At 40.9% G+C, this 27,829-nt stretch overlaps 8 non-coding genes across 8 annotated transcripts; all 8 read left to right on the plus strand.

The window, feature by feature from the left end:
• Positions 1 to 23,608: 23,608 nt before the first annotated feature.
• Positions 23,609 to 23,680, plus strand: TRNAG-UCC (transfer RNA glycine (anticodon UCC)). The gene has a single exon. It is a non-coding gene; the product is annotated as a tRNA-Gly (tRNA).
• Positions 23,681 to 23,919: 239 nt separating this feature from the next.
• TRNAG-UCC (transfer RNA glycine (anticodon UCC)) lies at positions 23,920 to 23,991 on the plus strand. The gene has a single exon. It is a non-coding gene; the product is annotated as a tRNA-Gly (tRNA).
• A 235-nt stretch (positions 23,992 to 24,226) lies between these two features.
• TRNAG-UCC (transfer RNA glycine (anticodon UCC)) lies at positions 24,227 to 24,298 on the plus strand. Its single transcript has one exon. It is a non-coding gene; the product is annotated as a tRNA-Gly (tRNA).
• Positions 24,299 to 24,844: 546 nt separating this feature from the next.
• Positions 24,845 to 24,916, plus strand: TRNAG-UCC (transfer RNA glycine (anticodon UCC)). Its single transcript has one exon. It is a non-coding gene; the product is annotated as a tRNA-Gly (tRNA).
• Positions 24,917 to 25,155: 239 nt separating this feature from the next.
• On the plus strand, positions 25,156 to 25,227 carry TRNAG-UCC (transfer RNA glycine (anticodon UCC)). The gene has a single exon. It is a non-coding gene; the product is annotated as a tRNA-Gly (tRNA).
• Positions 25,228 to 25,773: 546 nt separating this feature from the next.
• Positions 25,774 to 25,845, plus strand: TRNAG-UCC (transfer RNA glycine (anticodon UCC)). The gene has a single exon. It is a non-coding gene; the product is annotated as a tRNA-Gly (tRNA).
• An 853-nt stretch (positions 25,846 to 26,698) lies between these two features.
• On the plus strand, positions 26,699 to 26,770 carry TRNAG-UCC (transfer RNA glycine (anticodon UCC)). Its single transcript has one exon. It is a non-coding gene; the product is annotated as a tRNA-Gly (tRNA).
• An 857-nt stretch (positions 26,771 to 27,627) lies between these two features.
• On the plus strand, positions 27,628 to 27,699 carry TRNAG-UCC (transfer RNA glycine (anticodon UCC)). Its single transcript has one exon. It is a non-coding gene; the product is annotated as a tRNA-Gly (tRNA).
• Positions 27,700 to 27,829: the final 130 nt, after the last annotated feature.

Here is a 27,829-nt window from a genome sequence, read left to right on the forward strand (position 1 = left end):
TCCTTTTTCCAAACTTTTCTTCGACTCTCTCAATATGGTCTGAAGCAGATTTAGTGTTGTTTCCCTAAACATTGCCTTGATTCTTGTGGCGCTCAGAGAAAGTATGAAAAGGCTGCAAACATGTGCGTTGGTGGTATAGTGGTGAGCATAGCTGCCTTCCAAGCAGTTGACCCGGGTTCGATTCCCGGCCAACGCAACTTCTAGTGTTTTTGAACAGTTTTTATGTAGAACCAGATGAAGTGATGTTTCCTAGAAAGTTGTTGAATTTCTCATACTAGTGAAAGAACATGGAAAAATGCAGTGCTTTTCCTTTTTCCAAACTTTTCTTCGACTCTCTCAATATGGTCTGAAGCAGATTTAGTGTTGTTTCCCTAAACATTGCCTTGATTCTTGTGGCGCTCAGAGAAAGTATGAAAAGGCTGCAAACATGTGCGTTGGTGGTATAGTGGTGAGCATAGCTGCCTTCCAAGCAGTTGACCCGGGTTCGATTCCCGGCCAACGCAACTTCTAGTGTTTTTGAACAGTTTTTATGTAGAACCAGATGAAGTGATGTTTCCTAGAAAGTTGTTGAATTTCTCATACTAGTGAAGGAACATGCAAAAATGCAGCGCTTTTCCTTTTTCCAAACTTTTCTTCGACTCTCTCAATATGTTCTGAAGCAGATTTAGTGTTGTTTCCCTAAACATTGCCTTGATTCTTGTGGCGCTCAGAGAAAGTATGAAAAGGCTGCAAATATGTGCGTTGGTGGTATAGTGGTGAGCATAGCTGCCTTCCAAGCAGTTGACCCGGGTTCGATTCCCGTCCAACGCAACCTCTATCATTTTTGAACAGTTTTTAAGTAGTCAGAACCAGATGAAGTGATGTTTCCTAGAAAGTTTTTGAATTTCTCATACTAGTGAAAGAACATGCAAAAATGCAGCGCTTTTTCTTTTTCCAAACTTTTCTTCGACTCTCTCAATATGGTCTGAAGCAGATTTAGTGTTGTTTCCCTAAACATTGCCTTGATTCTTGTGGCGCTCAGAGAAAGTATGAAAACGCTGCAAATATGTGCGTTGGTGGTATAGTGGTGAGCATAGCTGCCTTCCAAGCAGTTGACCCGGGTTCGATTCCCGGCCAACGCAACTTCTAGTGTTTTTGAACAGTTTTTATGTAGAACCAGATGAAGTGATGTTTCCTAGAAAGTTGTTGAATTTCTCATACTAGTGAAAGAACATGGAAAAATGCAGTGCTTTTCCTTTTTCCAAACTTTTCTTCGACTCTCTCAATATGGTCTGAAGCAGATTTAGTGTTGTTTCCCTAAACATTGCCTTGATTCTTGTGGCGCTCAGAGAAAGTATGAAAAGGCTGCAAATATGTGCGTTGGTGGTATAGTGGTGAGCATAGCTGCCTTCCAAGCAGTTGACCCGGGTTCGATTCCCGGCCATCGCAACTTCTAGTGTTTTTGAACAGTTTTTATGTAGAACCAGATGAAGTGATGTTTCCTAGAAAGTTGTTGAATTTCTCATACTAGTGAAAGAACATGGAAAAATGCAGTGCTTTTCCTTTTTCCAAACTTTTCTTCGACTCTCTCAATATGGTCTGAAGCAGATTTAGTGTTGTTTCCCTAAACATTGCCTTGATTCTTGTGGCGCTCAGAGAAAGTATGAAAAGGCTGCAAATATGTGCGTTGGTGGTATAGTGGTGAGCATAGCTGCCTTCCAAGCAGTTGACCCGGGTTTGATTCCCGGCCAACGCAACCTCTATCTTTTTTGAACAGTTTTTAAGTAGTCAGAACCAGATGAAGTGATGTTTCCTAGAAAGTTTTTGAATTTCTCATACTAGTGAAAGAACATGCAAAAATGCAGCGCTTTTCCTTTTTCCAAACTTTTCTTCAACTCTCTCAATATGGTCTGAAGCAGATTTAGTGTTGTTTCCCTAAACATTGCCTTGATTCTTGTGGCGCTCAGAGAAAGTATGAAAAGGCTGCAAATATGTGCGTTGGTGGTATAGTGGTGAGCATAGCTGCCTTCCAAGCAATTGACCCGGGTTCGATTCCCGGCCAACGCAACTTCTAGTGTTTTTGAACAGTTTTTATGTAGAACCAGATGAAGTGATGTTTCCTAGAAAGTTTTTGAATTTCTCATACTAGTGAAAGAACATGCAAAAATGCAGCGCTTTTCCTTTTTCCAAACTTTTCTTCGACTCTCTCAATATGGTCTGAAGCAGATTTAGTGTTGTTTCCCTAAACATTGCCTTGATTCTTGTGGCGCTCAGAGAAAGTATGAAAAGGCTGCAAATATGTGCGTTGGTGGTATAGTGGTGAGCATAGCTGCCTTCCAAGCAGTTGACCCGGGTTCGATTCCCGGCCAACGCAACCTCTATCTTTTTTGAACAGTTTTTAAGTAGTCAGAACCAGATGAAGTGATGTTTCCTAGAAAGTTTTTGAATTTCTCATACTAGTGAAAGAACATGCAAAAATGCAGCGCTTTTTCTTTTTCCAAACTTTTCTTCGACTCTCTCAATATGGTCTGAAGCAGATTTAGTGTTGTTTCCCTAAACATTGCCTTGATTCTTGTGGCGCTCAGAGAAAGTATGAAAACGCTGCAAATATGTGCGTTGGTGGTATAGTGGTGAGCATAGCTGCCTTCCAAGCAGTTGACCCGGGTTCGATTCCCGGCCAACGCAACTTCTAGTGTTTTTGAACAGTTTTTATGTAGAACCAGATGAAGTGATGTTTCCTAGAAAGTTGTTGAATTTCTCATACTAGTGAAAGAACATGCAAAAATGCAGTGCTTTTCCTTTTTCCAAACTTTTCTTCGACTCTCTCAATATGGTCTGAAGCAGATTTAGTGTTGTTTCCCTAAACATTGCCTTGATTCTTGTGGCGCTCAGAGAAAGTATGAAAAGGCTGCAAATATGTGCGTTGGTGGTATAGTGGTGAGCATAGCTGCCTTCCAAGCAGTTGACCCGGGTTCGATTCCCGGCCAACGCAACCTCTATCTTTTTTTAACAGTTTTTAAGTTGTCAGAACCAGATGAAGTGATGTTTCCTAGAAAGTTTTTGAATTTCTCATACTAGTGAAAGAACATGCAAAAATGCAGCGCTTTTCCTTTTTCCAAACTTTTCTTCGACTCTCTCAATATGGTCTGAAGCAGATTTAGTGTTGTTTCCCTAAACATTGCCTTGATTCTTGTGGCGCTCAGAGAAAGTATGAAAAGGCTGCAAATATGTGCGTTGGTGGTATAGTGGTGAGCATAGCTGCCTTCCAAGCAGTTGACCCGGGTTCGATTCCCGGCCATCGCAACTTCTAGTGTTTTTGAACAGTTTTTATGTAGAACCAGATGAAGTGATGTTTCCTAGAAAGTTGTTGAATTTCTCATACTAGTGAAAGAACATGGAAAAATGCAGTGCTTTTCCTTTTTCCAAACTTTTCTTCGACTCTCTCAATATGGTCTGAAGCAGATTTAGTGTTGTTTCCCTAAACATTGCCTTGATTCTTGTGGCGCTCAGAGAAAGTATGAAAAGGCTGCAAATATGTGCGTTGGTGGTATAGTGGTGAGCATAGCTGCCTTCCAAGCAGTTGACCCGGGTTCGATTCCCGGCCAACGCAACCTCTATCGTTTTTGAACAGTTTTTAAGTAGTCAGAACCAGATGAAGTGATGTTTCCTAGAAAGTTTTTGAATTTCTCATACTAGTGAAAGAACATGCAAAAATGCAGCGCTTTTCCTTTTTCCAAACTTTTCTTCGACTCTCTCAATATGGTCTGAAGCAGATTTAGTGTTGTTTCCCTAAACATTGCCTTGATTTTTGTGGCGCTCAGAGAAAGTATGAAAAGGCTGCAAATATGTGCGTTGGTGGTATAGTGGTGAGCATAGCTGCCTTCCAAGCAGTTGACCCGGGTTCGATTCCCGGCCAACGCAACTTCTAGTGTTTTTGAACAGTTTTTATGTAGAACCAGATGAAGTGATGTTTCCTAGAAAGTTTTTGAATTTCTCATACTAGTGAAAGAACATGCAAAAATGCAGCGCTTTTCCTTTTTCCAAACTTTTCTTCGACTCTCTCAATATGGTCTGAAGCAGATTTAGTGTTGTTTCCCTAAACATTGCCTTGATTCTTGTGGCGCTCAGAGAAAGTATGAAAAGGCTGCAAATATGTGCGTTGGTGGTATAGTGGTGAGCATAGCTGCCTTCCAAGCAGTTGACTTGGGTTCGATTCCCGGCCAACGCAACTTCTATTGTTTTTGAACAGTTTTTATGTAGAACCAGATGAAGTGATGTTTCCTTGAAAGTTGTTGCATTTCTCATACTAGTGAAAGAACATGGAAAAATGCAGTGCTTTTCCTTTTTCCAAACTTTTCTTAGACTCTCTCAATATGGTCTGAAGCAGATTTAGTGTTGTTTCCCTAAACATTGCCTTGATTCTTGTGGCGCTCAGAGAAAGTATGAAAAGGCTGCAAATATGTGCGTTGGTGGTATAGTGGTGAGCATAGCTGCCTTCCAAGCAGTTGACCCGGGTTCGATTCCCGGCCAACGCAACCTCTATCTTTTTTGAACAGTTTTTAAGTAGTCAGAACCAGATGAAGTGATGTTTCCTAGAAAGTTTTTGAATTTCTCATACTAGTGAAAGAACATACAAAAATGCAGTGCTTTTCCTTTTTCCAAACTTTTCTTCGACTCTCTCAATATGGTCTGAAGCAGATTTAGTGTTGTTTCCCTAAACATTGCCTTGATTCTTGTGGCGCTCAGAGAAAGTATGAAAAGGCTGCAAATATGTGCGTTGGTGGTATAGTGGTGAGCATAGCTGCCTTCCAAGCAGTTGACTTGGGTTCGATTCCCGGCCAACGCAACTTCTATTGTTTTTGAACAGTTTTTATGTAGAACCAGATGAAGTGATGTTTCCTAGAAAGTTGTTGCATTTCTCATACTAGTGAAAGAACATGGAAAAATGCAGTGCTTTTCCTTTTTCCAAACTTTTCTTAGACTCTCTCAATATGGTCTGAAGCAGATTTAGTGTTGTTTCCCTAAACATTGCCTTGATTCTTGTGGCGCTCAGAGAAAGTATGAAAAGGCTGCAAATATGTGCGTTGGTGGTATAGTGGTGAGCATAGCTGCCTTCCAAGCAGTTGACCCGGGTTCGATTCCCGGCCAACGCAACCTCTATCTTTTTTGAACAGTTTTTAAGTAGTCAGAACCAGATGAAGTGATGTTTCCTAGAAAGTTGTTGAATTTCTCATACTAGTGAAGGAACATGCAAAAATGCAGCGCTTTTCCTTTTTCCAAATTTTTCTTCGACTCTCTCAATATGGTCTGAAGCAGATTTAGTGTTGTTTCCCTAAACATTGCCTTGATTCTTGTGGCGCTCAGAGAAAGTATGAAAAGGCTGCAAATATTTGCGTTGGTGGTATAGTGGTGAGCATAGCTGCCTTCCAAGCAGTTGACCCGGGTTCGATTCCCGGCCAACGCAACTTCTAGTGTTTTTGAACAGTTTTTATGTAGAACCAGATGAAGTGATGTTTCCTAGAAAGTTTTTGAATTTCTCATACTAGTGAAAGAACATGCAAAAATGCAGCGCTTTTCCTTTTTCCAAACTTTTCTTCAACTCTCTCAATATGATCTGAAGCAGATTTAGTGTTGTTTCCCTAAACATTGCCTTGATTCTTGTGGCGCTCAGAGAAAGTATGAAAAGGCTGCAAATATGTGCGTTGGTGGTATAGTGGTGAGCATAGCTGCCTTCCAAGCAGTTGACTCGGGTTCGATTCCCGGCCAACGCAACCTCTATCTTTTTTGAACAGTTTTTAAGTTGTCAGAACCAGATGAAGTGATGTTTCCTAGAAAGTTTTTGAATTTCTCATACTAGTGAAAGAACATGCAAAAATGCAGCGCTTTTCCTTTTTCCAAACTTTTCTTCGACTCTCTCAATATGGTCTGAAGCAGATTTAGTGTTGTTTCCCTAAACATTGCCTTGATTCTTGTGGCGCTCAGAGAAAGTATGAAAAGGCTGCAAATATGTGCGTTGGTGGTATAGTGGTGAGCATAGCTGCCTTCCAAGCAGTTGACTTGGGTTCGATTCCCGGCCAACGCAACTTCTAGTGTTTTTGAACAGTTTTTATGTAGAACCAGATGAAGTGATGTTTCCTAGAAAGTTGTTGCATTTCTCATACTAGTGAAAGAACATGGAAAAATGCAGTGCTTTTCCTTTTTCCAAACTTTTCTTAGACTCTCTCAATATGGTCTGAAGCAGATTTAGTGTTGTTTCCCTAAACATTGCCTTGATTCTTGTGGCGCTCAGAGAAAGTATGAAAAGGCTGCAAATATGTGCGTTGGTGGTATAGTGGTGAGCATAGCTGCCTTCCAAGCAGTTGACCCGGGTTCGATTCCCGGCCAACGCAACCTCTATCTTTTTTGAACAGTTTTTAAGTAGTCAGAACCAGATGAAGTGATGTTTCCTAGAAAGTTTTTGAATTTCTCATACTAGTGAAAGAACATGCAAAAATGCAGCGCTTTTCCTTTTTCCAAACTTTTCTTCGACTCTCTCAATATGGTCTGAAGCAGATTTAGTGTTGTTTCCCTAAACATTGCCTTGATTCTTGTGGCGCTCAGAGAAAGTATGAAAAGGCTGCAAATATGTGCGTTGGTGGTATAGTGGTGAGCATAGCTGCCTTCCAAGCAGTTGACCCGGGTTCGATTCCCGGCCAACGCAACTTCTAGTGTTTTTGAACAGTTTTTATGTAGAACCAGATGAAGTGATGTTTCCTAGAAAGTTGTTGAATTTCTCATACTAGTGAAAGAACATGGAAAAATGCAGTGCTTTTCCTTTTTCCAAACTTTTCTTCGACTCTCTCAATATGGTCTGAAGCAGATTTAGTGTTGTTTCCCTAAACATTGCCTTGATTCTTGTGGCGCTCAGAGAAAGTATGAAAAGGCTGCAAACATGTGCGTTGGTGGTATAGTGGTGAGCATAGCTGCCTTCCAAGCAGTTGACCCGGGTTTGATTCCCGGCCAACGCAACCTCTATCTTTTTTGAACAGTTTTTAAGTTGTCAGAACCAGATGAAGTGATGTTTCCTAGAAAGTTTTTGAATTTCTCATACTAGTGAAAGAACATGCAAAAATGCAGCGCTTTTCCTTTTTCCAAACTTTTCTTCAACTCTCTCAATATGGTCTGAAGCAGATTTAGTGTTGTTTCCCTAAACATTGCCTTGATTCTTGTGGCGCTCAGAGAAAGTATGAAAAGGCTGCAAATATGTGCGTTGGTGGTATAGTGGTGAGCATAGCTGCCTTCCAAGCAGTTGACCCGGGTTCGATTCCCGGCCAACGCAACCTCTATCTTTTTTGAACAGTTTTTAAGTTGTCAGAACCAGATGAAGTGATGTTTCCTAGAAAGTTGTTGAATTTCTCATACTAGTGAAAGAACATGCAAAAATGCAGCGCTTTTCCTTTTTCCAAACTTTTCTTCGACTCTCTCAATATGGTCTGAAGCAGATTTAGTGTTGTTTCCCTAAACATTGCCTTGATTTTTGTGGCGCTCAGAGAAAGTATGAAAAGGCTGCAAATATGTGCGTTGGTGGTATAGTGGTGAGCATAGCTGCCTTCCAAGCAGTTGACCTGGGTTCGATTCCCGGCCAATGCAACTTCTAGTGTTTTTGAACAGTTTTTATGTAGAACCAGATGAAGTGATGTTTCCTAGAAAGTTTTTGAATTTCTCATACTAGTGAAAGAACATGCAAAAATGCAGCGCTTTTCCTTTTTCCAAACTTTTCTTCGACTCTCTCAATATGGTCTGAAGCAGATTTAGTGTTGTTTCCCTAAACATTGCCTTGATTCTTGTGGCGCTCAGAGAAAGTATGAAAACGCTGCAAATATGTGCGTTGGTGGTATAGTGGTGAGCATAGCTGCCTTCCAAGCAGTTGACCCGGGTTCGATTCCCGGCCAACGCAACCTCTATCTTTTTTGAACAGTTTTTAAGTAGTCAGAACCAGATGAAGTGATGTTTCCTAGAAAGTTTTTGAATTTCTCATACTAGTGAAAGAACATGCAAAAATGCAGCGCTTTTTCTTTTTCCAAACTTTTCTTCGACTCTCTCAATATGGTCTGAAGCAGATTTAGTGTTGTTTCCCTAAACATTGCCTTGATTCTTGTGGCGCTCAGAGAAAGTATGAAAACGCTGCAAATATGTGCGTTGGTGGTATAGTGGTGAGCATAGCTGCCTTCCAAGCAGTTGACCCGGGTTCGATTCCCGGCCAACGCAACTTCTAGTGTTTTTGAACAGTTTTTATGTAGAACCAGATGAAGTGATGTTTCCTAGAAAGTTGTTGAATTTCTCATACTAGTGAAAGAACATGGAAAAATGCAGTGCTTTTCCTTTTTCCAAACTTTTCTTCGACTCTCTCAATATGGTCTGAAGCAGATTTAGTGTTGTTTCCCTAAACATTGCCTTGATTCTTGTGGCGCTCAGAGAAAGTATGAAAACGCTGCAAATATGTGCGTTGGTGGTATAGTGGTGAGCATAGCTGCCTTCCAAGCAGTTGACCCGGGTTCGATTCCCGGCCAACGCAACCTCTATCTTTTTTGAACAGTTTTTAAGTAGTCAGAACCAGATGAAGTGATGTTTCCTAGAAAGTTTTTGAATTTCTCATACTAGTGAAAGAACATGCAAAAATGCAGAGCTTTTTCTTTTTCCAAACTTTTCTTCGACTCTCTCAATATGGTCTGAAGCAGATTTAGTGTTGTTTCCCTAAACATTGCCTTGATTCTTATGGCGCTCAGAGAAAGTATGAAAAGGCTGCAAATATGTGCGTTGGTGGTATAGTGGTGAGCATAGCTGCCTTCCAAGCAGTTGACCCGGGTTCGATTCCCGGCCAACGCAACTTCTAGTGTTTTTGAACAGTTTTTATGTAGAACCAGATGAAGTGATGTTTCCTAGAAAGTTGTTGAATTTCTCATACTAGTGAAAGAACATGGAAAAATGCAGTGCTTTTCCTTTTTCCAAACTTTTCTTCGACTCTCTCAATATGGTCTGAAGCAGATTTAGTGTTGTTTCCCTAAACATTGCCTTGATTCTTGTGGCGCTCAGAGAAAGTAGGAAAAGGCTGCAAATATGTGCGTTGGTGGTATAGTGGTGAGCATAGCTGCCTTCCAAGCAGTTGACCCGGGTTCGATTCCCGGCCAACGCAACCTCTATCTTTTTTGAACAGTTTTTAAGTTGTCAGAACCAGATGAAGTGATGTTTCCTAGAAAGTTTTTGAATTTCTCATACTAGTGAAAGAACATGCAAAAATGCAGCGCTTTTCCTTTTTCCAAACTTTTCTTCGACTCTCTCAATATGGTCTGAAGCAGATTTAGTGTTGTTTCCCTAAACATTGCCTTGATTTTTGTGGCGCTCAGAGAAAGTATGAAAAGGCTGCAAATATGTGCGTTGGTGGTATAGTGGTGAGCATAGCTGCCTTCCAAGCAGTTGACCCGGGTTCGATTCCCGGCCAACGCAACTTCTAGTGTTTTTGAACAGTTTTTATGTAGAACCAGATGAAGTGATGTTTCCTAGAAAGTTTTTGAATTTCTCATACTAGTGAAAGAACATGCAAAAATGCAGCGCTTTTCCTTTTTCCAAACTTTTCTTCGACTCTCTCAATATGGTCTGAAGCAGATTTAGTGTTGTTTCCCTAAACATTGCCTTGATTCTTGTGGCGCTCAGAGAAAGTATGAAAAGGCTGCAAATATGTGCGTTGGTGGTATAGTGGTGAGCATAGCTGCCTTCCAAGCAGTTGACCCGGGTTCGATTCCCGGCCAACGCAACCTCTATCTTTTTTGAACAGTTTTTAAGTAGTCAGAACCAGATGAAGTGATGTTTCCTAGAAAGTTTTTGAATTTCTCATACTAGTGAAAGAACATGCAAAAATGCAGCGCTTTTCCTTTTTCCAAACTTTTCTTCAACTCTCTCAATATGGTCTGAAGCAGATTTAGTGTTGTTTCCCTAAACATTGCCTTGATTCTTGTGGCGCTCAGAGAAAGTATGAAAAGGCTGCAAATATGTGCGTTGGTGGTATAGTGGTGAGCATAGCTGCCTTCCAAGCAATTGACCCGGGTTCGATTCCCGGCCAACGCAACTTCTAGTGTTTTTGAACAGTTTTTATGTAGAACCAGATGAAGTGATGTTTCCTAGAAAGTTGTTGAATTTCTCATACTAGTGAAAGAACATGCAAAAATGCAGTGCTTTTCCTTTTTCCAAACTTTTCTTCGACTCTCTCAATATGGTCTGAAGCAGATTTAGTGTTGTTTTCCTAAACATTGCCTTGATTCTTGTGGCGCTCAGAGAAAGTATGAAAAGGCTGCAAATATGTGCGTTGGTGGTATAGTGGTGAGCATAGCTGCCTTCCAAGCAGTTGACCCGGGTTCGATTCCCGGCCAACGCAACCTCTATCGTTTTTGAACAGTTTTTAAGTAGTCAGAACCAGATGAAGTGATGTTTCCTAGAAAGTTGTTGAATTTCTCATACTAGTGAAAGAACATGCAAAAATGCAGCGCTTTTCCTTTTTCCAAACTTTTCTTCAACTCTCTCAATATGGTCTGAAGCAGATTTAGTGTTGTTTCCCTAAACATTGCCTTGATTCTTGTGGCGCTCAGAGAAAGTATGAAAAGGCTGCAAATATGTGCGTTGGTGGTATAGTGGTGAGCATAGCTGTCTTCCAAGCAGTTGACCCGGGTTCGATTCCCGGCCAACGCAACCTCTATCTTTTTTGAACAGTTTTTAAGTTGTCAGAACCAGATGAAGTGATGTTTCCTAGAAAGTTTTTGAATTTCTCATACTAGTGAAAGAACATGCAAAAATGCAGCGCTTTTCCTTTTTCCAAACTTTTCTTCGACTCTCTCAATATGGTCTGAAGCAGATTTAGTGTTGTTTCCCTAAACATTGCCTTGATTCTTGTGGCGCTCAGAGAAAGTATGAAAAGGCTGCAAATATGTGCGTTGGTGGTATAGTGGTGAGCATAGCTGCCTTCCAAGCAGTTGACCCGGGTTCGATTCCTGGCCAACGCAACCTCTATCTTTTTTGAACAGTTTTTAAGTAGTCAGAACCAGATGAAGTGATGTTTCCTAGAAAGTTTTTGAATTTCTCATACTAGTGAAAGAACATGCAAAAATGCAGCGCTTTTCCTTTTTCCAAACTTTTCTTCAACTCTCTCAATATGGTCTGAAGCAGATTTAGTGTTGTTTCCCTAAACATTGCCTTGATTCTTGTGGCGCTCAGAGAAAGTATGAAAAGGCTGCAAATATGTGCGTTGGTGGTATAGTGGTGAGCATAGCTGCCTTCCAAGCAATTGACCCGGGTTCGATTCCCGGCCAACGCAACTTCTAGTGTTTTTGAACAGTTTTTATGTAGAACCAGATGAAGTGATGTTTCCTAGAAAGTTGTTGAATTTCTCATACTAGTGAAAGAACATGCAAAAATGCAGTGCTTTTCCTTTTTCCAAACTTTTCTTCGACTCTCTCAATATGGTCTGAAGCAGATTTAGTGTTGTTTTCCTAAACATTGCCTTGATTCTTGTGGCGCTCAGAGAAAGTATGAAAAGGCTGCAAATATGTGCGTTGGTGGTATAGTGGTGAGCATAGCTGCCTTCCAAGCAGTTGACCCGGGTTCGATTCCCGGCCAACGCAACCTCTATCGTTTTTGAACAGTTTTTAAGTAGTCAGAACCAGATGAAGTGATGTTTCCTAGAAAGTTGTTGAATTTCTCATACTAGTGAAAGAACATGCAAAAATGCAGCGCTTTTCCTTTTTCCAAACTTTTCTTCAACTCTCTCAATATGGTCTGAAGCAGATTTAGTGTTGTTTCCCTAAACATTGCCTTGATTCTTGTGGCGCTCAGAGAAAGTATGAAAAGGCTGCAAATATGTGCGTTGGTGGTATAGTGGTGAGCATAGCTGTCTTCCAAGCAGTTGACCCGGGTTCGATTCCCGGCCAACGCAACCTCTATCTTTTTTGAACAGTTTTTAAGTTGTCAGAACCAGATGAAGTGATGTTTCCTAGAAAGTTTTTGAATTTCTCATACTAGTGAAAGAACATGCAAAAATGCAGCGCTTTTCCTTTTTCCAAACTTTTCTTCGACTCTCTCAATATGGTCTGAAGCAGATTTAGTGTTGTTTCCCTAAACATTGCCTTGATTTTTGTGGCGCTCAGAGAAAGTATGAAAAGGCTGCAAATATGTGCGTTGGTGGTATAGTGGTGAGCATAGCTGCCTTCCAAGCAGTTGACCCGGGTTCGATTCCCGGCCAACGCAACTTCTAGTGTTTCTGAACAGTTTTTATGTAGAACCAGATGAAGTGATGTTTCCTAGAAAGTTTTTGAATTTCTCATACTAGTGAAAGAACATGCAAAAATGCAGCGCTTTTCCTTTTTCCAAACTTTTCTTCGACTCTCTCAATATGGTCTGAAGCAGATTTAGTGTTGTTTCCCTAAACATTGCCTTGATTCTTGTGGCGCTCAGAGAAAGTATGAAAAGGCTGCAAATATGTGCGTTGGTGGTATAGTGGTGAGCATAGCTGCCTTCCAAGCAGTTGACCCGGGTTCGATTCCCGGCCAACGCAACCTCTATCTTTTTTGAACAGTTTTTAAGTAGTCAGAACCAGATGAAGTGATGTTTCCTAGAAAGTTTTTGAATTTCTCATACTAGTGAAAGAACATACAAAAATGCAGCGCTTTTCCTTTTTCCAAACTTTTCTTCGACTCTCTCAATATGGTCTGAAGCAGATTTAGTGTTGTTTCCCTAAACATTGCCTTGATTCTTGTGGCGCTCAGAGAAAGTATGAAAAGGCTGCAAATATGTGCGTTGGTGGTATAGTGGTGAGCATAGCTGCCTTCCAAGCAGTTGACTTGGGTTCGATTCCCGGCCAACGCAACTTCTATTGTTTTTGAACAGTTTTTATGTAGAACCAGATGAAGTGATGTTTCCTAGAAAGTTGTTGCATTTATCATACTAGTGAAAGAACATGGAAAAATGCAGTGCTTTTCCTTTTTCCAAACTTTTCTTAGACTCTCTCAATATGGTCTGAAGCAGATTTAGTGTTGTTTCCCTAAACATTGCCTTGATTCTTGTGGCGCTCAGAGAAAGTATGAAAAGGCTGCAAATATGTGCGTTGGTGGTATAGTGGTGAGCATAGCTGCCTTCCAAGCAGTTGACCCGGGTTCGATTCCCGGCCAACGCAACTTCTAGTGTTTCTGAACAGTTTTTATGTAGAACCAGATGAAGTGATGTTTCCTAGAAAGTTGTTGAATTTCTCATACTAGTGAAGGAACATGCAAAAATGCAGCGCTTTTCCTTTTTCCAAATTTTTCTTCGACTCTCTCAATATGGTCTGAAGCAGATTTAGTGTTGTTTCCCTAAACATTGCCTTGATTCTTGTGGCGCTCAGAGAAAGTATGAAAAGGCTGCAAATATGTGCGTTGGTGGTATAGTGGTGAGCATAGCTGCCTTCCAAGCAGTTGACCCGGGTTCGATTCCCGGCCAACGCAACCTCTATCTTTTTTGAACAGTTTTTAAGTAGTCAGAACCAGATGAAGTGATGTTTCCTAGAAAGTTTTTGAATTTCTCATACTAGTGAAAGAACATGCAAAAATGCAGCGCTTTTTCTTTTTCCAAACTTTTCTTCGACTCTCTCAATATGGTCTGAAGCAGATTTAGTGTTGTTTCCCTAAACATTGCCTTGATTCTTGTGGCGCTCAGAGAAAGTATGAAAAGGCTGCAAATATGTGCGTTGGTGGTATAGTGGTGAGCATAGCTGCCTTCCAAGCAGTTGACCCGGGTTCGATTCCCGGCCAACGCAACTTCTAGTGTTTCTGAACAGTTTTTATGTAGAACCAGATGAAGTGATGTTTCCTAGAAAGTTGTTGAATTTCTCATACTAGTGAAGGAACATGCAAAAATGCAGCGCTTTTCCTTTTTCCAAATTTTTCTTCGACTCTCTCAATATGGTCTGAAGCAGATTTAGTGTTGTTTCCCTAAACATTGCCTTGATTCTTGTGGCGCTCAGAGAAAGTATGAAAAGGCTGCAAATATTTGCGTTGGTGGTATAGTGGTGAGCATAGCTGCCTTCCAAGCAGTTGACCCGGGTTCGATTCCCGGCCAACGCAACTTCTAGTGTTTTTGAACAGTTTTTATGTAGAACCAGATGAAGTGATGTTTCCTAGAAAGTTTTTGAATTTCTCATACTAGTGAAAGAACATGCAAAAATGCAGCGCTTTTCCTTTTTCCAAACTTTTCTTCAACTCTCTCAATATGATCTGAAGCAGATTTAGTGTTGTTTCCCTAAACATTGCCTTGATTCTTGTGGCGCTCAGAGAAAGTATGAAAAGGCTGCAAATATGTGCGTTGGTGGTATAGTGGTGAGCATAGCTGCCTTCCAAGCAGTTGACTCGGGTTCGATTCCCGGCCAACGCAACCTCTATCTTTTTTGAACAGTTTTTAAGTTGTCAGAACCAGATGAAGTGATGTTTCCTAGAAAGTTTTTGAATTTCTCATACTAGTGAAAGAACATGCAAAAATGCAGCGCTTTTCCTTTTTCCAAACTTTTCTTCGACTCTCTCAATATGGTCTGAAGCAGATTTAGTGTTGTTTCCCTAAACATTGCCTTGATTCTTGTGGCGCTCAGAGAAAGTATGAAAAGGCTGCAAATATGTGCGTTGGTGGTATAGTGGTGAGCATAGCTGCCTTCCAAGCAGTTGACTTGGGTTCGATTCCCGGCCAACGCAACTTCTAGTGTTTTTGAACAGTTTTTATGTAGAACCAGATGAAGTGATGTTTCCTAGAAAGTTGTTGCATTTCTCATACTAGTGAAAGAACATGGAAAAATGCAGTGCTTTTCCTTTTTCCAAACTTTTCTTCGACTCTCTCAATATGGTCTGAAGCAGATTTAGTGTTGTTTCCCTAAACATTGCCTTGATTCTTGTGGCGCTCAGAGAAAGTATGAAAAGGCTGCAAATATGTGCGTTGGTGGTATAGTGGTGAGCATAGCTGCCTTCCAAGCAGTTGACCCGGGTTCGATTCCCGGCCAACGCAACCTCTATCTTTTTTGAACAGTTTTTAAGTTGTCAGAACCAGATGAAGTGATGTTTCCTAGAAAGTTGTTGAATTTCTCATACTAGTGAAAGAACATGCAAAAATGCAGCGCTTTTCCTTTTTCCAAACTTTTCTTCGACTCTCTCAATATGGTCTGAAGCAGATTTAGTGTTGTTTCCCTAAACATTGCCTTGATTTTTGTGGCGCTCAGAGAAAGTATGAAAAGGCTGCAAATATGTGCGTTGGTGGTATAGTGGTGAGCATAGCTGCCTTCCAAGCAGTTGACCTGGGTTCGATTCCCGGCCAACGCAACTTCTAGTGTTTTTGAACAGTTTTTATGTAGAACCAGATGAAGTGATATTTCCTAGAAAGTTTTTGAATTTCTCATACTAGTGAAAGAACATGCAAAAATGCAGCGCTTTTCCTTTTTCCAAACTTTTCTTCGACTCTCTCAATATGGTCTGAAGCAGATTTAGTGTTGTTTCCCTAAACATTGCCTTGATTCTTGTGGCGCTCAGAGAAAGTATGAAAACGCTGCAAATATGTGCGTTGGTGGTATAGTGGTGAGCATAGCTGCCTTCCAAGCAGTTGACCCGGGTTCGATTCCCGGCCAACGCAACTTCTAGTGTTTTTGAACAGTTTTTATGTAGAACCAGATGAAGTGATGTTTCCTAGAAAGTTGTTGAATTTCTCATACTAGTGAAAGAACATGGAAAAATGCAGTGCTTTTCCTTTTTCCAAACTTTTCTTCGACTCTCTCAATATGGTCTGAAGCAGATTTAGTGTTGTTTCCCTAAACATTGCCTTGATTCTTGTGGCGCTCAGAGAAAGTATGAAAAGGCTGCAAATATGTGCGTTGGTGGTATAGTGGTGAGCATAGCTGCCTTCCAAGCAGTTGACCCGGGTTCGATTCCCGGCCAACGCAACCTCTATCTTTTTTTAACAGTTTTTAAGTTGTCAGAACCAGATGAAGTGATGTTTCCTAGAAAGTTTTTGAATTTCTCATACTAGTGAAAGAACATGCAAAAATGCAGCGCTTTTCCTTTTTCCAAACTTTTCTTCGACTCTCTCAATATGGTCTGAAGCAGATTTAGTGTTGTTTCCCTAAACATTGCCTTGATTCTTGTGGCGCTCAGAGAAAGTATGAAAAGGCTGCAAATATGTGCGTTGGTGGTATAGTGGTGAGCATAGCTGCCTTCCAAGCAGTTGACCCGGGTTCGATTCCCGGCCATCGCAACTTCTTGTGTTTTTGAACAGTTTTTATGTAGAACCAGATGAAGTGATGTTTCCTAGAAAGTTGTTGAATTTCTCATACTAGTGAAAGAACATGGAAAAATGCAGTGCTTTTCCTTTTTCCAAACTTTTCTTCGACTCTCTCAATATGGTCTGAAGCAGATTTAGTGTTGTTTCCCTAAACATTGCCTTGATTCTTGTGGCGCTCAGAGAAAGTATGAAAAGGCTGCAAATATGTGCGTTGGTGGTATAGTGGTGAGCATAGCTGCCTTCCAAGCAGTTGACCCGGGTTCGATTCCCGGCCAACGCAACCTCTATCTTTTTTTAACAGTTTTTAAGTTGTCAGAACCAGATGAAGTGATGTTTCCTAGAAAGTTTTTGAATTTCTCATACTAGTGAAAGAACATGCAAAAATGCAGCGCTTTTCCTTTTTCCAAACTTTTCTTCGACTCTCTCAATATGGTCTGAAGCAGATTTAGTGTTGTTTCCCTAAACATTGCCTTGATTCTTGTGGCGCTCAGAGAAAGTATGAAAAGGCTGCAAATATGTGCGTTGGTGGTATAGTGGTGAGCATAGCTGCCTTCCAAGCAGTTGACCCGGGTTCGATTCCCGGCCATCGCAACTTCTAGTGTTTTTGAACAGTTTTTATGTAGAACCAGATGAAGTGATGTTTCCTAGAAAGTTGTTGAATTTCTCATACTAGTGAAAGAACATGGAAAAATGCAGTGCTTTTCCTTTTTCCAAACTTTTCTTCGACTCTCTCAATATGGTCTGAAGCAGATTTAGTGTTGTTTCCCTAAACATTGCCTTGATTCTTGTGGCGCTCAGAGAAAGTATGAAAAGGCTGCAAATATGTGCGTTGGTGGTATAGTGGTGAGCATAGCTGCCTTCCAAGCAGTTGACCCGGGTTCGATTCCCAGCCAACGCAACCTCTATCGTTTTTGAACAGTTTTTAAGTAGTCAGAACCAGATGAAGTGATGTTTCCTAGAAAGTTTTTGAATTTCTCATACTAGTGAAAGAACATGCAAAAATGCAGCGCTTTTCCTTTTTCCAAACTTTTCTTCAACTCTCTCAATATGGTCTGAAGCAGATTTAGTGTTGTTTCCCTAAACATTGCCTTGATTCTTGTGGCGCTCAGAGAAAGTATGAAAAGGCTGCAAATATGTGCGTTGGTGGTATAGTGGTGAGCATAGCTGCCTTCCAAGCAGTTGACCCGGGTTCGATTCCCGGCCAACGCAACCTCTATCTTTTTTGAACAGTTTTTAAGTTGTCAGAACCAGATGAAGTGATGTTTCCTAGAAAGTTTTTGAATTTCTCATACTAGTGAAAGAACATGCAAAAATGCAGTGCTTTTCCTTTTTCCAAACTTTTCTTCGACTCTCTCAATATGGTCTGAAGCAGATTTAGTGTTGTTTCCCTAAACATTGCCTTGATTTTTGTGGCGCTCAGAGAAAGTATGAAAAGGCTGCAAATATGTGCGTTGGTGGTATAGTGGTGAGCATAGCTGCCTTCCAAGCAGTTGACCCGGGTTCGATTCCCGGCCAACGCAACTTCTAGTGTTTTTGAACAGTTTTTATGTAGAACCAGATGAAGTGATGTTTCCTAGAAAGTTGTTGCATTTCTCATACTAGTGAAAGAACATGGAAAAATGCAGTGCTTTTCCTTTTTCCAAACTTTTCTTCGACTCTCTCAATATGGTCTGAAGCAGATTTAGTGTTGTTTCCCTAAACATTGCCTTGATTCTTGTGGCGCTCAGAGAAAGTATGAAAAGGCTGCAAATATGTGCGTTGGTGGTATAGTGGTGAGCATAGCTGCCTTCCAAGCAGTTGACCTGGGTTCGATTCCCGGCCAACGCAACCTCTATCTTTTTTGAACAGTTTTTAAGTAGTCAGAACCAGATGAAGTGATGTTTCCTAGAAAGTTTTTGAATTTCTCATACTAGTGAAAGAACATGCAAAAATGCAGCGCTTTTCCTTTTTCCAAACTTTTCTTCGACTCTCTCAATATGGTCTGAAGCAGATTTAGTGTTGTTTCCCTAAACATTGCCTTGATTCTTGTGGCGCTCAGAGAAAGTATGAAAAGGCTGCAAATATGTGCGTTGGTGGTATAGTGGTGAGCATAGCTGCCTTCCAAGCAGTTGACCCGGGTTCGATTCCCGGCCAACGCAACTTCTAGTGTTTTTGAACAGTTTTTATGTAGAACCAGATGAAGTGATGTTTCCTAGAAAGTTGTTGAATTTCTCATACTAGTGAAAGAACATGGAAAAATGCAGTGCTTTTCCTTTTTCCAAACTTTTCTTCGACTCTCTCAATATGGTCTGAAGCAGATTTAGTGTTGTTTCCCTAAACATTGCCTTGATTCTTGTGGCGCTCAGAGAATGTATGAAAAGGCTGCAAACATGTGCGTTGGTGGTATAGTGGTGAGCATAGTTGCCTTCCAAGCAGTTGACCCGGGTTCGATTCCTGGCCAACGCAACTTCTAGTGTTTTTGAACAGTTTTTATGTAGAACCAGATGAAGTGATGTTTCCTAGAAAGTTGTTGAATTTCTCATACTAGTGAAGGAACATGCAAAAATGCAGCGCTTTTCCTTTTTCCAAACTTTTCTTCGACTCTCTCAATATGTTCTGAAGCAGATTTAGTGTTGTTTCCCTAAACATTGCCTTGATTCTTGTGGCGCTCAGAGAAAGTATGAAAAGGCTGCAAATATGTGCGTTGGTGGTATAGTGGTGAGCATAGCTGCCTTCCAAGCAGTTGACCCGGGTTCGATTCCCGTCCAACGCAACCTCTATCATTTTTGAACAGTTTTTAAGTAGTCAGAACCAGATGAAGTGATGTTTCCTAGAAAGTTTTTGAATTTCTCATACTAGTGAAAGAACATGCAAAAATGCAGCGCTTTTTCTTTTTCCAAACTTTTCTTCGACTCTCTCAATATGGTCTGAAGCAGATTTAGTGTTGTTTCCCTAAACATTGCCTTGATTCTTGTGGCGCTCAGAGAAAGTATGAAAACGCTGCAAATATGTGCGTTGGTGGTATAGTGGTGAGCATAGCTGCCTTCCAAGCAGTTGACCCGGGTTCGATTCCCGGCCAACGCAACTTCTAGTGTTTTTGAACAGTTTTTATGTAGAACCAGATGAAGTGATGTTTCCTAGAAAGTTGTTGAATTTCTCATACTAGTGAAAGAACATGGAAAAATGCAGTGCTTTTCCTTTTTCCAAACTTTTCTTCGACTCTCTCAATATGGTCTGAAGCAGATTTAGTGTTGTTTCCCTAAACATTGCCTTGATTCTTGTGGCGCTCAGAGAAAGTATGAAAAGGCTGCAAATATTTGCGTTGGTGGTATAGTGGTGAGCATAGCTGCCTTCCAAGCAGTTGACCCGGGTTCGATTCCCGGCCAACGCAACCTCTATGTTTTTTTAACAGTTTGTAAGTTGTCAGAACCAGATGAAGTGATGTTTCCTAGAAAGTTTTTGAATTTCTCATACTAGTGAAAGAACATGCAAAAATGCAGCGCTTTTCCTTTTTCCAAACTTTTCTTCGACTCTCTCAATATGGTCTGAAGCAGATTTAGTGTTGTTTCCCTAAACATTGCCTTGATTCTTGTGGCGCTCAGAGAAAGTATGAAAAGGCTGCAAATATGTGCGTTGGTGGTATAGTGGTGAGCATAGCTGCCTTCCAAGCAGTTGACCCGGGTTCGATTCCCGGCCATCGCAACTTCTAGTGTTTTTGAACAGTTTTTATGTAGAACCAGATGAAGTGATGTTTCCTAGAAAGTTGTTGAATTTCTCATACTAGTGAAAGAACATGGAAAAATGCAGTGCTTTTCCTTTTTCCAAACTTTTCTTCGACTCTCTCAATATGGTCTGAAGCAGATTTAGTGTTGTTTCCCTAAACATTGCCTTGATTCTTGTGGCGCTCAGAGAAAGTAGGAAAAGGCTGCAAATATGTGCGTTGGTGGTATAGTGGTGAGCATAGCTGCCTTCCAAGCAGTTGCCCCGGGTTCGATTCCCGGCCAACGCAACCTCTATCGTTTTTGAACAGTTTTTAAGTAGTCAGAACCAGATGAAGTGATGTTTCCTAGAAAGTTTTTGAATTTCTCATACTAGTGAAAGAACATGCAAAAATGCAGCGCTTTTCCTTTTTCCAAACTTTTCTTCAACTCTCTCAATATGGTCTGAAGCAGATTTAGTGTTGTTTCCCTAAACATTGCCTTGATTCTTGTGGCGCTCAGAGAAAGTATGAAAAGGCTGCAAATATGTGCGTTGGTGGTATAGTGGTGAGCATAGCTGCCTTCCAAGCAGTTGACCCGGGTTCGATTCCCGGCCAACGCAACCTCTATCTTTTTTGAACAGTTTTTAAGTTGTCAGAACCAGATGAAGTGATGTTTCCTAGAAAGTTTTTGAATTTCTCATACTAGTGAAAGAACATGCAAAAATGCAGCGCTTTTCCTTTTTCCAAACTTTTCTTCGACTCTCTCAATATGGTCTGAAGCAGATTTAGTGTTGTTTCCCTAAACATTGCCTTGATTTTTGTGGCGCTCAGAGAAAGTATGAAAAGGCTGCAAATATGTGCGTTGGTGGTATAGTGGTGAGCATAGCTGCCTTCCAAGCAGTTGACCCGGGTTCGATTCCCGGCCAACGCAACTTCTAGTGTTTTTGAACAGTTTTTATGTAGAACCAGATGAAGTGATGTTTCCTAGAAAGTTTTTGAATTTCTCATACTAGTGAAAGAACATGCAAAAATGCAGCGCTTTTCCTTTTTCCAAACTTTTCTTCGACTCTCTCAATATGGTCTGAAGCAGATTTAGTGTTGTTTCCCTAAACATTGCCTTGATTCTTGTGGCGCTCAGAGAAAGTATGAAAAGGCTGCAAATATGTGCGTTGGTGGTATAGTGGTGAGCATAGCTGCCTTCCAAGCAGTTGACCCGGGTTCGATTCCCGGCCAACGCAACCTCTATCTTTTTTGAACAGTTTTTAAGTAGTCAGAACCAGATGAAGTGATGTTTCCTAGAAAGTTTTTGAATTTCTCATACTAGTGAAAGAACATGCAAAAATGCAGCGCTTTTCCTTTTTCCAAACTTTTCTTCGACTCTCTCAATATGGTCTGAAGCAGATTTAGTGTTGTTTCCCTAAACATTGCCTTGATTCTTGTGGCGCTCAGAGAAAGTATGAAAAGGCTGCAAATATGTGCGTTGGTGGTATAGTGGTGAGCATAGCTGCCTTCCAAGCAGTTGACTTGGGTTCGATTCCCGGCCAACGCAACTTCTATTGTTTTTGAACAGTTTTTATGTAGAACCAGATGAAGTGATGTTTCCTAGAAAGTTGTTGAATTTCTCATACTAGTGAAAGAACATGGAAAAATGCAGCGCTTTTCCTTTTTCCAAACTTTTCTTCGACTCTCTCAATATGGTCTGAAGCAGATTTAGTGTTGTTTCCCTAAACATTGCCTTGATTCTTGTGGCGCTCAGAGAAAGTATGAAAAGGCTGCAAATATGTGCGTTGGTGGTATAGTGGTGAGCATAGCTGCCTTCCAAGCAGTTGACCCGGGTTCGATTCCCGGCCAACGCAACCTCTATCTTTTTTGAACAGTTTTTAAGTAGTCAGAACCAGATGAAGTGATGTTTCCTAGAAAGTTTTTGAATTTCTCATACTAGTGAAAGAACATGCAAAAATGCAGCGCTTTTTCTTTTTCCAAACTTTTCTTCGACTCTCTCAATATGGTCTGAAGCAGATTTAGTGTTGTTTCCCTAAACATTGCCTTGATTCTTGTGGCGCTCAGAGAAAGTATGAAAAGGCTGCAAATATGTGCGTTGGTGGTATAGTGGTGAGCATAGCTGCCTTCCAAGCAGTTGACCCGGGTTCGATTCCCGGCCAACGCAACTTCTAGTGTTTCTGAACAGTTTTTATGTAGAACCAGATGAAGTGATGTTTCCTAGAAAGTTGTTGAATTTCTCATACTAGTGAAAGAACATGGAAAAATGCAGTGCTTTTCCTTTTTCCAAACTTTTCTTCAACTCTCTCAATATGATCTGAAGCAGATTTAGTGTTGTTTCCCTAAACATTGCCTTGATTCTTGTGGCGCTCAGAGAAAGTATGAAAAGGCTGCAAATATGTGCGTTGGTGGTATAGTGGTGAGCATAGCTGCCTTCCAAGCAGTTGACCCGGGTTCGATTCCCGGCCAACGCAACCTCTATCTTTTTTGAACAGTTTTTAAGTAGTCAGAACCAGATGAAGTGATGTTTCCTAGAAAGTTTTTGAATTTCTCATACTAGTGAAAGAACATGCAAAAATGCAGCGCTTTTCCTTTTTCCAAACTTTTCTTCGACTCTCTCAATATGGTCTGAAGCAGATTTAGTGTTGTTTCCCTAAACATTGCCTTGATTCTTGTGGCGCTCAGAGAAAGTATGAAAAGGCTGCAAATATGTGCGTTGGTGGTATAGTGGTGAGCATAGCTGCCTTCCAAGCAGTTGACCCGGGTTCGATTCCCGGCCATCGCAACTTCTAGTGTTTTTGAACAGTTTTTATGTAGAACCAGATGAAGTGATGTTTCCTAGAAAGTTGTTGAATTTCTCATACTAGTGAAAGAACATGGAAAAATGCAGTGCTTTTCCTTTTTCCAAACTTTTCTTCGACTCTCTCAATATGGTCTGAAGCAGATTTAGTGTTGTTTCCCTAAACATTGCCTTGATTCTTGTGGCGCTCAGAGAAAGTATGAAAAGGCTGCAAATATGTGCGTTGGTGGTATAGTGGTGAGCATAGCTGCCTTCCAAGCAGTTGACCCGGGTTCGATTCCCGGCCAACGCAACCTCTATCTTTTTTGAACAGTTTTTAAGTAGTCAGAACCAGATGAAGTGATGTTTCCTAGAAAGTTTTTGAATTTCTCATACTAGTGAAAGAACATGCAAAAATGCAGCGCTTTTCCTTTTTCCAAACTTTTCTTCGACTCTCTCAATATGGTCTGAAGCAGATTTAGTGTTGTTTCCCTAAACATTGCCTTGATTCTTGTGGCGCTCAGAGAAAGTATGAAAAGGCTGCAAATATGTGCGTTGGTGGTATAGTGGTGAGCATAGCTGCCTTCCAAGCAGTTGACCCGGGTTCGATTCCCGGCCAACGCAACCTCTATCTTTTTTGAACAGTTTTTAAGTAGTCAGAACCAGATGAAGTGATGTTTCCTAGAAAGTTGTTGAATTTCTCATACTAGTGAAAGAACATGCAAAAATGCAGCGCTTTTCCTTTTTCCAAACTTTTCTTCGACTCTCTCAATATGGTCTGAAGCAGATTTAGTGTTGTTTCCCTAAACATTGCCTTGATTTTTGTGGCGCTCAGAGAAAGTATGAAAAGGCTGCAAATATGTGCGTTGGTGGTATAGTGGTGAGCATAGCTGCCTTCCAAGCAGTTGACCCGGGTTCGATTCCCGGCCAACGCAACCTCTATCTTTTTTGAACAGTTTTTAAGTAGTCAGAACCAGATGAAGTGATGTTTCCTAGAAAGTTGTTGAATTTCTCATACTAGTGAAAGAACATGCAAAAATGCAGCGCTTTTCCTTTTTCCAAACTTTTCTTCGACTCTCTCAATATGGTCTGAAGCAGATTTAGTGTTGTTTCCCTAAACATTGCCTTGATTTTTGTGGCGCTCAGAGAAAGTATGAAAAGGCTGCAAATATGTGCGTTGGTGGTATAGTGGTGAGCATAGCTGCCTTCCAAGCAGTTGACCCGGGTTCGATTCCCGGCCAACGCAACTTCTAGTGTTTCTGAACAGTTTTTATGTAGAACCAGATGAAGTGATGTTTCCTAGAAAGTTGTTGAATTTCTCATACTAGTGAAAGAACATGGAAAAATGCAGTGCTTTTCCTTTTTCCAAACTTTTCTTCAACTCTCTCAATATGATCTGAAGCAGATTTAGTGTTGTTTCCCTAAACATTGCCTTGATTCTTGTGGCGCTCAGAGAAAGTATGAAAAGGCTGCAAATATGTGCGTTGGTGGTATAGTGGTGAGCATAGCTGCCTTCCAAGCAGTTGACCCGGGTTCGATTCCCGGCCAACGCAACCTCTATCTTTTTTGAACAGTTTTTAAGTAGTCAGAACCAGATGAAGTGATGTTTCCTAGAAAGTTTTTGAATTTCTCATACTAGTGAAAGAACATGCAAAAATGCAGCGCTTTTCCTTTTTCCAAACTTTTCTTCGACTCTCTCAATATGGTCTGAAGCAGATTTAGTGTTGTTTCCCTAAACATTGCCTTGATTCTTGTGGCGCTCAGAGAAAGTATGAAAAGGCTGCAAATATGTGCGTTGGTGGTATAGTGGTGAGCATAGCTGCCTTCCAAGCAGTTGACCCGGGTTCGATTCCCGGCCATCGCAACTTCTAGTGTTTTTGAACAGTTTTTATGTAGAACCAGATGAAGTGATGTTTCCTAGAAAGTTGTTGAATTTCTCATACTAGTGAAAGAACATGGAAAAATGCAGTGCTTTTCCTTTTTCCAAACTTTTCTTCGACTCTCTCAATATGGTCTGAAGCAGATTTAGTGTTGTTTCCCTAAACATTGCCTTGATTCTTGTGGCGCTCAGAGAAAGTATGAAAAGGCTGCAAATATGTGCGTTGGTGGTATAGTGGTGAGCATAGCTGCCTTCCAAGCAGTTGACCCGGGTTCGATTCCCGGCCAACGCAACCTCTATCTTTTTTGAACAGTTTTTAAGTAGTCAGAACCAGATGAAGTGATGTTTCCTAGAAAGTTTTTGAATTTCTCATACTAGTGAAAGAACATGCAAAAATGCAGCGCTTTTCCTTTTTCCAAACTTTTCTTCGACTCTCTCAATATGGTCTGAAGCAGATTTAGTGTTGTTTCCCTAAACATTGCCTTGATTCTTGTGGCGCTCAGAGAAAGTATGAAAAGGCTGCAAATATGTGCGTTGGTGGTATAGTGGTGAGCATAGCTGCCTTCCAAGCAGTTGACCCGGGTTCGATTCCCGGCCAACGCAACCTCTATCTTTTTTGAACAGTTTTTAAGTAGTCAGAACCAGATGAAGTGATGTTTCCTAGAAAGTTGTTGAATTTCTCATACTAGTGAAAGAACATGCAAAAATGCAGCGCTTTTCCTTTTTCCAAACTTTTCTTCGACTCTCTCAATATGGTCTGAAGCAGATTTAGTGTTGTTTCCCTAAACATTGCCTTGATTTTTGTGGCGCTCAGAGAAAGTATGAAAAGGCTGCAAATATGTGCGTTGGTGGTATAGTGGTGAGCATAGCTGCCTTCCAAGCAGTTGACCTGGGTTCGATTCCCGGCCAACGCAACTTCTAGTGTTTTTGAACAGTTTTTATGTAGAACCAGATGAAGTGATATTTCCTAGAAAGTTTTTGAATTTCTCATACTAGTGAAAGAACATGCAAAAATGCAGCGCTTTTCCTTTTTCCAAACTTTTCTTCGACTCTCTCAATATGGTCTGAAGCAGATTTAGTGTTGTTTCCCTAAACATTGCCTTGATTCTTGTGGCGCTCAGAGAAAGTATGAAAACGCTGCAAATATGTGCGTTGGTGGTATAGTGGTGAGCATAGCTGCCTTCCAAGCAGTTGACCCGGGTTCGATTCCCGGCCAACGCAACTTCTATTGTTTTTGAACAGTTTTTATGTAGAACCAGATGAAGTGATGTTTCCTAGAAAGTTGTTGCATTTCTCATACTAGTGAAAGAACATGGAAAAATGCAGTGCTTTTCCTTTTTCCAAACTTTTCTTCGACTCTCTCAATATGGTCTGAAGCAGATTTAGTGTTGTTTCCCTAAACATTGCCTTGATTCTTGTGGCGCTCAGAGAAAGTATGAAAAGGCTGCAAATATGTGCGTTGGTGTTATAGTGGTGAGCATAGCTGCCTTCCAAGCAGTTGACCCGGGTTCGATTCCCGGCCAACGCAACCTCTATCTTTTTTTAACAGTTTTTAAGTTGTCAGAACCAGATGAAGTGATGTTTCCTAGAAAGTTTTTGAATTTCTCATACTAGTGAAAGAACATGCAAAAATGCAGCGCTTTTCCTTTTTCCAAACTTTTCTTCGACTCTCTCAATATGGTCTGAAGCAGATTTAGTGTTGTTTCCCTAAACATTGCCTTGATTCTTGTGGCGCTCAGAGAAAGTATGAAAAGGCTGCAAATATGTGCGTTGGTGGTATAGTGGTGAGCATAGCTGCCTTCCAAGCAGTTGACCCGGGTTCGATTCCCGGCCATCGCAACTTCTAGTGTTTTTGAACAGTTTTTATGTAGAACCAGATGAAGTGATGTTTCCTAGAAAGTTGTTGAATTTCTCATACTAGTGAAAGAACATGGAAAAATGCAGTGCTTTTCCTTTTTCCAAACTTTTCTTCGACTCTCTCAATATGGTCTGAAGCAGATTTAGTGTTGTTTCCCTAAACATTGCCTTGATTCTTGTGGCGCTCAGAGAAAGTATGAAAAGGCTGCAAATATGTGCGTTGGTGGTATAGTGGTGAGCATAGCTGCCTTCCAAGCAGTTGACCCGGGTTCGATTCCCGGCCAACGCAACCTCTATCTTTTTTTAACAGTTTTTAAGTTGTCAGAACCAGATGAAGTGATGTTTCCTAGAAAGTTTTTGAATTTCTCATACTAGTGAAAGAACATGCAAAAATGCAGCGCTTTTCCTTTTTCCAAACTTTTCTTCGACTCTCTCAATATGGTCTGAAGCAGATTTAGTGTTGTTTCCCTAAACATTGCCTTGATTCTTGTGGCGCTCAGAGAAAGTATGAAAAGGCTGCAAATATGTGCGTTGGTGGTATAGTGGTGAGCATAGCTGCCTTCCAAGCAGTTGACCCGGGTTCGATTCCCGGCCATCGCAACTTCTAGTGTTTTTGAACAGTTTTTATGTAGAACCAGATGAAGTGATGTTTCCTAGAAAGTTGTTGAATTTCTCATACTAGTGAAAGAACATGGAAAAATGCAGTGCTTTTCCTTTTTCCAAACTTTTCTTCGACTCTCTCAATATGGTCTGAAGCAGATTTAGTGTTGTTTCCCTAAACATTGCCTTGATTCTTGTGGCGCTCAGAGAAAGTATGAAAAGGCTGCAAATATGTGCGTTGGTGGTATAGTGGTGAGCATAGCTGCCTTCCAAGCAGTTGACCCGGGTTCGATTCCCAGCCAACGCAACCTCTATCGTTTTTGAACAGTTTTTAAGTAGTCAGAACCAGATGAAGTGATGTTTCCTAGAAAGTTTTTGAATTTCTCATACTAGTGAAAGAACATGCAAAAATGCAGCGCTTTTCCTTTTTCCAAACTTTTCTTCAACTCTCTCAATATGGTCTGAAGCAGATTTAGTGTTGTTTCCCTAAACATTGCCTTGATTCTTGTGGCGCTCAGAGAAAGTATGAAAAGGCTGCAAATATGTGCGTTGGTGGTATAGTGGTGAGCATAGCTGCCTTCCAAGCAGTTGACCCGGGTTCGATTCCCGGCCAACGCAACCTCTATCTTTTTTGAACAGTTTTTAAGTTGTCAGAACCAGATGAAGTGATGTTTCCTAGAAAGTTTTTGAATTTCTCATACTAGTGAAAGAACATGCAAAAATGCAGTGCTTTTCCTTTTTCCAAACT

This window comes from Engystomops pustulosus, chromosome 3 (assembly GCF_040894005.1).
Source record: "Engystomops pustulosus chromosome 3, aEngPut4.maternal, whole genome shotgun sequence".
In the NCBI taxonomy this organism is placed as follows: domain Eukaryota; kingdom Metazoa; phylum Chordata; class Amphibia; order Anura; family Leptodactylidae; genus Engystomops; species Engystomops pustulosus.